This window comes from Seriola lalandi, unplaced genomic scaffold, assembly GCF_002814215.2.
Source record: "Seriola lalandi dorsalis isolate HSWRI2012SDOR001 ecotype SW California unplaced genomic scaffold, Sedor1 jcf7180002054902, whole genome shotgun sequence".
NCBI classification, from domain to species: Eukaryota; Metazoa; Chordata; class Actinopteri; order Carangiformes; family Carangidae; genus Seriola; species Seriola lalandi.
The window spans coordinates 900,400-912,507 of NW_019525454.1; the positions used below are offsets into that span (position 1 = coordinate 900,400).

Sequence of the window (12,108 nt, forward strand, 5' to 3'; positions counted from 1 at the left end):
TCCTCTCTCCTTTCTTCTCTTTTCATCTTCCTCTCTCCTCCCATCCTCCTCCTCTCCCCCTCCCTCTCCTCCTCATCTCCTCCTCTTCGTCCTCCTTCTCTCTCCTTTAATCTCTTTCCCTCCTCCTCCTCCTCCTCCTCCTCTTTGTCCTCCTCCTGCTTCTCTCTCCTCCTCTCCAGCCTGTGTGTTACAGTCCATCTGGTCCCAGTGAAACAGGAAGTCACAGTAGAACTGGTTCCTGCAGGTTCTTGAAGGTGAGTGAAACACCTGGACTCAAGGCCCACTTACTCGTTTGTGTGGCGCTTTTGAGTCTGTCTGACGGAGTGTGTGTGTGTGTGTGTGTGTGTGTGTGTGTGTGTGTGTGTGTGTGTGGTGAAGCAGCAGGGGGCGGCAGAGGATCATCACAGCAGCTGCAGGGCGGACACACACCTGGCTGACAGCAGGCGGTGCTGTGGAGCTGCAGACAGACAGACATCTCTCAGTGTAATGTCACACTTCCTGTTCTGGTTTTCACATTAAAAGAGCAAAGGGTGGTGTGGTGAGTCCAGACTCATTTCATCGTCCGCTGTCTGTTTCCCCTTAAATAACCTTTTTTTTTAAGGCTCCAGGTTCATGTAGCTTCATTTTTTCTGACTTCCTGTCATGTGATTCTTTTTTCCTTCACATGCAGGACGTCGTCTTTCAGCTGAACAAAGTATGAACACAAGAAACAAGAGAACCTGCATACACACACACACACACACACACACACACACACACACACACACACACACACACACACACACACACACACAGAGCAGAAATCATTCAGTCTGTGTGTAAAGTGACTGTGTGTCTGTGTATATGAGACGCTGTTAAAGATCCACATCAGCACTTTGACCTGCCTCTGTGACTTTGTCTCTACATGATGTTTAAATAAAGTTGCGTTGAGAGGATTCCCTGATCGACAGACATGTTGCATCATCAGCTCATTCTTTTCTCGATCAATCGTTTCGTCGTTTTCAGATCAAAACCCAAAGATTCAGTTTCCTGTCACGAAAAAACTGAAACTATGAAGCGATTATCAGAATATTTGACTGATGATTCTCTGATCGACTAATCAACTAATCAACTAATCAACTAATTAACTAATCCCAGCTGTTTTTTTTGGTTTTGGTCCGTCTGAACCGACCTGAGTCTGATCCCTCCTCAGTCTGAACTCAGAGTGTGTGTGTGTGTGTGTGTGTGTGTGTGTGTGTGTGTGAGCTGCCTGCAGACTGGGATAATCCCAGCTGAGCTGCTGACCTCGACACAAAACCAGTTCAACAAGAGATCAGAGACCCTAAACAGACGCCGAGGGGGTGGGGGGGCTATAGAGTGCTGCTCTGTGTGTGTGTGTGTGTGTGTGTGGGTGTGTGTGTGGGTGGGTGTGTGTGTGTGTGTTGGTTGAAGTGTTATCAAATCTTTTGCTTCTCATTATCTCTGACACAGAAACAACCCACTGATCTTCCTCTGGACCATTTCACTTGGTTCCAGTCAAGTTTATTCATTTACAGTCTGTTTACATGTTTACAGTCTTGTTTACATGTTTACAGTCTGTTTACATGTTTACACTGGAAACAGTACCCTCATGTGTTTTGTCTTTCAGGTCGTAACCTGCCTCCTGACAGGAGCTCAGTCAGCCAATCAGCCGGCTGTACACTCAGGTAGAGGAGTTATCTTCAGAGGAACTCCAGTCGCTCCGGCCTCGGTCACCTGACCCGTCAGCAGCAGGAGGAACCGAGGACGTGCGGAGAGTCTGGATCAGCGAGGTCAGTCATGTGACCCTGTGACGCTGCAGCATCACGGCGAGCTGTTCAGACACGTCAACGCGTCGAAGCAGAGACCTGCAGAACGCCAGAGATGAGCCGCAGATACACAGAGTCTGAGCGGAGAGATAACGCTGTCATCACACTGACGGAGAGGAAAGTGAAGGTGGAGATCATCCATCGCTGAATACCTCACAACAAAGAGCTGAACACTCGCTGATCTTATCCCCTCAACCTGCAGCCGCCTCCTCCAACACTCACTGACTCTGAGGAATGCTGGGACCAAACCTCCCAGTCCGATTCCTCGGCCTCTGGGAACTGGGAAAGACTTGATCAACGATGGAAACTGAACGATTTCACCAAGAAGAAAAGAAGAAGAAATCCGTTCCTCAGAACACTGCGCTGCGACGATGCTGTTGATGTCAAAGGTTTGGCCCAGGCAGGCTCCCGTAGATTTACTCAACACAGTCTGATCTGAGGTTAAAGTTCAGAAAGATGAAAAGACGTGATGACATGAGAGTATCGTCATCATCATCATCATCATCATCATCATTTTATGGATCTTTGTTTTTATTCTGCAGCTTTGGGATGAAGTTTGAACACCAGGAGCCGGTTCACAGACCTGGACTCGACTGGACCTGAGTTCATGTTGAAGTTCATGTGTGTGTAGTTCCAGTGCGTCCTCCTCCATCACATGTTTTTATCACATTAGCAGATATTTTCAGCTCCTCTTTCATCTCCGTTTAGCTCGCGTCCTGGTGCATTCTGGGTAATCAGGCAGCAGGATCTTCCCACCGTAAATCTCCAGCTCATGAACGGTTTTTCATTAAATGACTTTATTAAATCACCAGCAGCCCGACAGCTGAGGTCACTGTGTGTGTTTGTGTGTGTGTGTGTGTGTGTGTGTGTGTGTGTGTGTGTGTGTGTGTGTGTGTGTGTGTGTGAGAGATGACTTTAGCAGATGTCACAGTAGAAACCTCAAACAGTAAAAACAGAGTCCAGTCCTCCTCCTGACAGAGAGACCAGGAGCTCCACGCTCATCAGCTGGAGCTCAAGCTAACACGTTAGCACGTTAGCATGGAGCATGTTAGCCTGTTAGCATGAATCTGTGGTGCTGTACTGGGCGTACAGTGATGGACTTATTGTAGTTTTTATTTTTATTTAATTTACTTTTTGTTTTCAGTTTCAGTCAGTTTGAATTAGTTTTTAAAGCAGGTACTAGTTTAGTTTAGTTTTAATGTTTTATCAGTTTCACACCAATTAAACTCAGTGAATTGAGAAATTGATACTTGAGAGATTTAAAAGAGCAATAACTGTGTGTGTGTGTGTGTGTGTGTGTGTGTGTGTGTGTGTGTTTTCAGGATAACAATGAGGTTTCTCTCTGACTGCATCTGTGCCTGCAGTGACAATTAAATCTGTCTGAGAGACCTGAGTGTTTAATACAGCAGGCAGGATTAACATACACACACACACACACACACACACACACACACACACACACACACACACACACACACACACAGTGTCTCTGACCACAACACGTTTAATTAAAGCTGTTTTCACCTGAGGGGACGAGGGCGAGTCTCAATTATAATTCAGTTTTCAGTCACCCAGAGACCCCCCTCTCTGGGGGGGGGGGGGGGGGGGGTCTTCATGCTGCAGACCCAGAGTGATATATAACTGCAGCAATGGAAGGTATAACACAGTCAGCTGATGTAATATATCTATGTTATTCATGTGTTGGTTATATCTGTAATGTCTTGACCGTGCAGATGAATTCATGTGTTTTATGAATGAGTGTTCACTGTGTGTGGTGTAGATGTAACCCTGCAGTGTTTCTGTCTCCACCCCCCCCCCACACACACACACACACACACACACACAGCTGTGTATAGATTGTGTTTGCAGCCTGCAGCAGTAAACACTGTGTTTGTGTCAGTGTTGATGTGAATTATGTTGTGATCCTGGATGTTAGTGATGACTCCACTGTGACCTCTGAGATTACCTCCCCCCGAGGTGTGTGTGTGTGTGTGTGTGTGTGTGTGTGTTGGGGCAGCGTACACATGAGGCCTCTGAGCTGCAGTATTGAGGATACACGGCTACAAAAATACCTTGTTGAGGCTAAAACCAGGACTGGATCATCATCACTGAAGATTAGTCACTGAGAAGGTTCTGGAAGTTTGTAAGTAGGTTTAAGGAATCATGGATAAGGTCCCGGGGCCAACAAGAAGGTTTTCATAGTCATTAAGAAAGTTCGAGGGGACTTAAAGAAGGTTCTAGGGTAGTTTGAAAATATTGGGGATCAATTAACAGTTCTAAAGGCCATTGGGAACTTTCTAGGGATCATCAAAATGTTCTGGGGGTCATCGATCATCTTGGTGTCATTAATAAGGTCCTAGGGGTCACCAAGAAGGTTCTAGGGGCGATAGAGAAGGTTTTATGGATTGGCAACAGGGTTCTAAGGCTAATTAAGAAGGTTCTAGGGCTCATTTATTGAGTTGAGGACTGGGGTTGTTGGGAATATTCCTCAGACTCTATACAAGGCTCTAATTGTCGTTAAGAATGTTATAGCACATTTAAGATGTTATAAGGTCATTGAGAAGGTTCTAAGAGTCAATAAGACCATTCAAGCTGACAGTTCTAGGAGTCGGTGATAAGGTTCTAGCGGTCATTTGTAAGGATCGTTAATAAGATTCTGGTACCGATCAACAAGGTTCTATCAGTCATTCAGCGGGTTCTACAGACTTACAGCCGGACAGAGCAGGACAGTGATGAGACAGCTGCAGCTACAGTACATTTATCACGTTCTACAGTAAGAACCGCATCAGCACATAGAACCGAACCATGTTCTTCAACTGTGAACCGGGAGCAGTCGCGTCACTGGGATAATGAAAGACGTTTTACCGGCCGACCTCACAATGTTTATGTGTTTGTGTAAATCAACGTGAGGCGTCAATAAAGAGACGGAGCCGCTGCTGCAGAGACAGTGAATCATACAGAGATCCATTACTGTGATGGAGCGGAGGGGCGAGAGACTGCGAGAGAGAGAGAGAGAGAGAGAGAGAGAGAGAGAGAGAGGCATACAAACAACAGTAGATATTCACAGTATTGTGTAGTGTATAATTGCTTTTTTCCTTTATTTCATTTTCAATTTATTCTATTAATAATTATATTGTATCGTATTGATATTTTTTTCTTTGACAATTTAATTCCATTGAATGATTGTAATGGTGCTTTGGCGTCACATTGAAAGAGAGTGAAGGAGACAGTTAATTAATTATATGGAGAATTCAACACTGTGGTGAAATCTGAGGGGACGAGAGAGCATAAGGACCAGTGAGAGAGAGAGAGAGAGAGAGAGAGAGAGAAACGCCTCAATTTACATCATCCAGATAAACAGTCCAGCTCTGAAACATCATGTTCTCTATGAACACACACACACACACACACACACACACACAGTGACAGTGTGTCCTGTAGTTAAATGTCTGCAGGTCGATGTTTTATTGGCAGCAGAAAGCGGCTGTAAAATCAAACCTTTTACTGTGTGTGTGTGTGTGTGTGTGTGTGTGTGTGTGTGTTAGCGCACTAAAAATGAGCTCAGCGTCTTAGCATTTTAGCAGCAGGAGAAAATGAGCTGCAGGATACAGGAAGGAAGAACCAGGCAGGAACTGAGTGTAAATGTTCTAGACGTTCTATTTCTACGTGAAGCTTCAAACACTCACAACAGAACAGACAGTCAGTGGTGGTTCAGGTGTTCGCTGACTTCACTTATACACATTTACATTAACCCTAACCTGGACCACGGGGGTCGTCCCCTCGGGAGCTCTCCAGCCGCCTCATTGGCCCGCTGCTACCCGGCCTCTGATTGGTCCTTTTTGGTCCAATCAGGAAGCACACAGGTACAAACGATCAGAACAATTGGAGGAGCACAGGAATGAATGACAAACTGAAATTAACTGCCGAATGTTTCCCGACTAAAACTGAAACATGTTTCCAGTGAAAACACTTGTGACCCGGTTCTGAACTGAACATTTACACGCTGCAGTAAAGAGAGTTAAATATGAATATAATATATAAATATAATATTATAATATATGACATCCTGAATTCACACACTGAGCAGACGCAACACGTTTCTTATTGGTGGATTAATCCTTTAAACATTAAGTCCACTACCCCTGAAGAAGGGGGGGGGGTCATTGATGTGTTAACATGTTTCAGCCTGACTCCCTGTCTGCTGCTTCATCTCCTGCTCCCTGACCCTCTGTGTGACGTCTGACCTCTGACCCCGTCCTCCTCTGAGACTCCCTGAGGCCTGATGAGAGGAGAAGAAGAAGAACAGATTTACATTTCCACCCGGCTCTTTGTGTTTGTGGAGGGTTTTTTTCTTTTTAATGGTTATTTCTTCACTGGGGAGACAGTCGACCTGCAGGAGGAGGAGGAGGAGGAGGAGGAGGAGGAAGCTGCAGACAGACAGATCTGTCTCACCTCTATCATGATGTCAGTCATGTGTCTGTGGTCCTCACAGGTTTCTACCTCTGTCCACATCACTGAGGATTAGTCACGGTCTCTCCTGATTGGCTGTCATCAGCCCGGACTACCAGAGGTGAATACAACATGATGATGAATGACAGTGTTACTGACCACCTGCAGAGTAGACTGTCAGTGTAGGTGAGTGGTCACGTGACGTGTGTTGTCAGGTGTGATGGGCTTCAGTCCAAAAGTCAAATAATCTCATTTTCTAACCACTTCTCCTCGACCTCCACGGAAAACGTCATGTTTTTTCACTAACTTTATTGATCTTTAACATTTGGACGATAAATCCTCCTTTAACCACAGAAACAAACAGGATTGAAATGTTGAAATAAGAAAACATGAAAAGTTGAGAAAGTTGAGCCATTAAAATAATAATTAAATAGAAATAATGAACTGAGCAAAAGATCAGAATAAATTATATTCAGACATAAATTTATAGTTTCATTGGCGCTTTTGACATTTTTATACATTTGTTAAGTCGAGAAAATCAATAAAGTGTTTTGTTCTTATGATGATATTGTCTATAACTATAAATTCAATACATGTGTTTCTCATGATGACTCCTAACTGGATTTAAGCAAATTAAAATTAAGTTAATTTAATTGATATTTAAGTTATTATTATTATTATTATTAATAAGTTATTATTATTTTTATAGTTATTGCACCGCATGGAACTGATGTGTTTGTTTCACCTGTGTGCACCTGTGTATGTACCTGTGTGTACCTGTGTATGTACCTGTGTGTACCTGTGTGTACCTGTGTGTACCTGTGTGTCCCTGAATGTGACACTGTTCCCTCTGCAGCAGGTGGAGCTGATTCTCCAGTAGCTGCCTTTAAACCACAGAAGAAGAAGAAGAAGAAGATGAGGTCATTAAAGCTCCAGTTAAAGCTCAGACAATACGCCTTTAAGATGCTAATGAAGAACACACACATACACACACACACACACACACACACACACGCACACACACACACACTCAGGCTGTCAGCTGGTTAATTGTGTCATTAATCAGAAAGAGGTTGAAGAGGGGACACGAGCAAACACACGACCTTTACCTGACTCTGTGTGTGTGTGTGTGTGTGTGTGTATGTGTGAGTGTGTGTGTGTGTATGCTGATCTCGGTCAGGTGAGTCTCGACAGGTGACTCCTGTGAGTCTCTTGATGGATTTTGTTTTCTTACTTCCTGTTCAGACACCGACATGTTGGAAACTGTCAAGTGTTTATCAGCTGATCTGGAGTCAGACCAGCTCTCTGGTTTGATTCAGTCTGGGTCATCAGGTCGACTCTCTGCTTCCTTTGAGGCTGCTCCCAGGGGTCAAAGGTCACAGATAAGAGGTCACCAGCTGACCTCTGACCTCCTCCTGCTGCAGGTTATGTCTCCAGAAAATAAAAACCTTCTTAAGGTGGATTTTCTTCCTCCCGCGGCGTCCTCTGTCCTCCTTAAAGCGGTCCTCCCTCGCCCTCCATCTAAAATAGATCGACCTGGATTCTGAAACGAGGTCGATGTTTTTTTTTTCCGCCTGAGAGAAACGGTCCGGCAGGTTCCACTGCGACTGATCAGAGTCCAGGAGCTGAAGGTCTGAGCTGGATCTGGTCTCGGTCCTGACCCAGAGTCCCTGCTGTGTGCACGTGAGAGGCTTTCATGAGTTTTGCTGTTTGTAAGGTTTTGAAACACAGATCCACAGTGTCCTGGTCATAAAGCAACAGACGACTGACTCTCACTGTAACCATGACGACTGGGACCGTTGTCATTACACTGTGAATGAAGTAAATAATAAGATAATGATATATATAATATATAATAATAATGTGTGTGTATGTGTGTGTGTGTGTGTGTGTGTGTGTGTGTGTGTGTGTGTGTGAAACTGTTAGAAATCCCACACTTCCTTATTTGAATATAACAGATGGAAATAAAAAGAGCTGAAATAAATGTGGCATTTGGAAGAAAAAGAGTAAATCAATGAAAATGTCATTTTTAAAATAAAAAGCAATTTATTTGTCTATTTAGTTATTTATTTATTCATTATGTATATTTATTTTTTTATCTATTGACTTACTTATATATTTATCTATTTACATATTTATAAATTTAAATCATATGTATATATATATATATATACTGTATATACACAGTATATATACTGTATATATATATGTATGTATGTATATAGACCTGGACTCTGGATGTGAACCAGGTGTGAACTTAAACCTCAAGTTCTTGTGAGAAAAAGTTACGTGTTGTCAAGGTTGCTAGGCGACAGGAGCCGCACTTTGTGACACATCATTAAGAGCGGGAACAGCTGGTGATACAAAGAGAGTTTTAACAGATGAACTGTTGAACTGCTGAAACACAACACTTACATTTAACAGTGTGACCCTCAGGCTCCGTGTCGGTGTCTCAGGACGGGTTTGACCACGAAGGATCGACCTGTTGGCGCCGCCGCGGTCCAGGACAACAAGCAGCTTCTGGAGGACGTGGACGCAGTAATGACTGAAGACCAGAAACGTCTTCACACATCACACACATCAGGATCAACACCAGCTGATCCAGACTGGACCAACAAACGCTCACATGTTCTTCATCTTATTTCTGATCAATGATCCTGATGCTGAAGATCAATATGACTCATTAACCATCAACTGCGTCTTCAGGAGGAACAACCAATCAAACATTAGCTCATCAATAATCCTGACTGTGGTGATGAAGGACTCTGCAGTCATAATGTTAAGCCCTCTGTGACCTTTGACCCTGCAGGTCACACAGTGGATCAGCAAATGAATGAACCTGACTTATTGATTTATTCTTTATTGATTGAGTTTGAGCGGCTGCAGAACGAGAGTCGAGGTAATCAGGCTGATGCCGAGTCGGCAGTTTGACGACCCATGTTTGGCCCATGTTTGGCCCATACATAACAGCCAGAACTGACCCAGATGTGAAAGGATGTGTGTCGGGCCAGAAGAAACACAAATATGTGACTGGGAGTAATCACCAGAATCACTTCTGTTATTGACGACTGATCAGATTATGATTGTGTGTCTTTCAACGAGGTTTAACTGTGAAGCCGAGTCGAACACTGATCCCAAAACCAGGTCAGAAACCAGCATGAGAACCAGAATAAATGTCCCACCCACACACACCCACACAGCCACACACACACACACCCACACAGCCACACACACACACCCACACACACCCACACACACCCACACCCACACCCACACACACACACACACACAGTCAGATGTGTATCAGAGGAGGAAATGAAGTCTGCTGATGGAGACGATATCAAGCATTTTTATATTTCGGCTGAAACACAAACACATTTTTTACTGTCGTCATGGAGACGGAGGAGGAAACTGACTCTGTGCGTGTGTCTGTGTGTGTGTGTCTGTGTGTGTGTGTGACCTTGGTTTAAAGGATGCAGTTGGTGCAGCCTACATCACTGAGGGTGTGTGTATGAGCGATGCTTCGCCCGGCGGCCATGTTGGAAGAGAAGAGGAGGAAGGTTCATTTGTTTTGTCAGACAGAGCAGCCTGCAGCCGGGTGGTGGTATATGTGTGTGTGTGTGTGTGTGTGTGTGTGTGTGTGTGTGTGTGTGTGTGTGTGTGATTCTCATGGTATTTAAACTCATTCTTTGTTGCTTCAGTGTAAAAATAACACAAACATCAGACTGAGAAACAAACAACACCCTCAGGGTTTTGATCGTGTCAGTGTAGGATCTGTAAACTGGATCCATCAGGGGCCCCAGGATCTAAATCCACTTACTGACCCCCCCCCCAAAAAAAATACAGAACACACAGTTTAGATGAAAATAATTTTGATGAAAACATCAAAGTTCAGTCCTGGTCACAAGAAACAGCAACAACAACTCAACATCCACTTACGGACTTATGAAGTGAAAGCGTAGGGACCGTCTGACGCCTCTGTGGACAGGAGGAACTGGGCATCGAACCACCGACCCTGCGACGTGTGGACGACCTGCTCTACCTCGCTGGCGAGCGGTCTGAGGTGGGCGGGGACGAGCAGGGACCTCATGTGACCTCAGTCGTTTTAAAATCCTCACAGTCCTGACGTGGTTTCTAACTGATGTTGGTTCAGTGGGTTCATGATAACGAACACACACACGAGCAGAGATGGATGTTTGTGTGTTTATGTGTGTGTGTGTTTGTACAGTGAAGCTTTGGTGCATCATGTAGGCGGCAGCGTGGGCGAGTCTGTGCTCTTTAGCCTGCAGTCTGTCTGTCTGTGTGTGTGTGTGTGTGTGTGTGTGTGTGTGTGTGTGTGTGTGTGTGTGTGTGTGTGTGTGTGTGTGTGTGTGTGTCTGAGGCAGAATGCTCTCTTTGGTCTTTCTTTCTATCGGGGCACCGTCTTCTTCTCATCCTGTAACGTTTCCATGACGACAGTGTCACAGGGGAGTAATGCAGCGGTGGTGTAGAGGTGTCATGGTTCAGTACTGAACTAGTTTTCATGTTTTTATTTGGACAGTTTATTAAGACGTTATATTTTTCACTGCTGCCCGATGACGTCTGCTGTAAATAATTATATCATAAATGTATTATACATGTTATTAATAACGGAGGGCGTGGCCTCTTTGAGTGACAGGTGGGGGAACGTATCCTCGCCACAAACTGACATGAACCGAAGTCTCGGCTCCACACAGGCCCCTCCTCTTTGACCACTGATGGATTAGCTGGGAGTTAGGGGCGGAGTCAGACACTGCCAAGATGGGGACAGTGGAGCAGTCACACACACACACACACACACACTAAGAAAGAAAGAAAGAAAGAAAGAAATGATGCTATAAAAAGCTGAGGAAATCAGAAAATGAAAGACTGAACCTATAAAACCAGATTTGGACTCGAGTTGAGTTGAATCCATAAAACTGGATCTATTTGATGTGAGATGATGGATCCAGATGTGGTGGAAGGATACAGAGGTTGTAAAGTTGCTGTTCCTCTGTTTCATCCTTTGCCAGGACACTTCAAAGTCCAGATTATGAGCAGGAAATCTCAGCTTCTTCCTCACTGACCTAAAACCCTCTAGACATCAGCTGCTATCTTCTTCTTCTTGTTCTTTTCTTGCGTCTCCTCTCTGTTATTCCTCTTCCTCCTCCTCCTCCTCCTCCAGTGTCCAGAGCAGCAGAGGCTGAAGTCTCTCATCGATTTCCTGCCGTCTGCTGCGTGTCGTTATTTTCTCCTCCTGCTTGCAGCTGCTGCTCTCCACACTCAGACTCGTTTGGTGTCTAAATAAAGTTGTGTGAGTTTGAACATCAGGAGGTCACAGGGGTCAGAGGTTAACAGCGTCCTCCAGGATCCTACTGCTGAGCCGAATCTTCTTCTTCACATCACCGAGCTGCAGACGGCCACTTGAGCTCCACAGTTTGAGACACACACATCCATCATCCGTCAGACTCTCCACTTGTCCATGGTCCATGGACATGGTCTGTGGGATGATGGGAAATGCAGTTCATTAAACTGTGCAGAGATAACAGAAATATTAAACATTAGATCATATGTAGAGGAGACTGAAGATGGTTGATGATTTCTGCCTGTATCTTTTAATCCAGTGTGTTCAAAGTTTAATACAAACTAGTTCTATGTGTCTGTTATTAGATGGTGTAGCTGTTACCGTGGCAACATTAACAGAATATGTCTGTGGTTCAAACACAAGGAGTGAAATGTTTTAACTCACCTCATAGTCCAGGTTAGAGTAACATTATGACAAACACTTGATATTGAAATGGTTTTATTCAACACTTTAACTGTTAAACTATTGTGA

The 12,108-nt window shown here is 44.4% G+C and overlaps 1 long non-coding RNA gene across 1 annotated transcript; it reads left to right on the forward strand.

The window, feature by feature from the left end:
- The first annotated feature begins 493 nt into the window (after positions 1–493).
- LOC147817737 (uncharacterized) lies at positions 494–2,737 on the forward strand. The gene is made up of 2 exons (XR_015436091.1): positions 494–694; positions 1,628–2,737. It is a non-coding gene; the product is annotated as an uncharacterized LOC147817737 (long non-coding RNA).
- Positions 2,738–12,108: the final 9,371 nt, after the last annotated feature.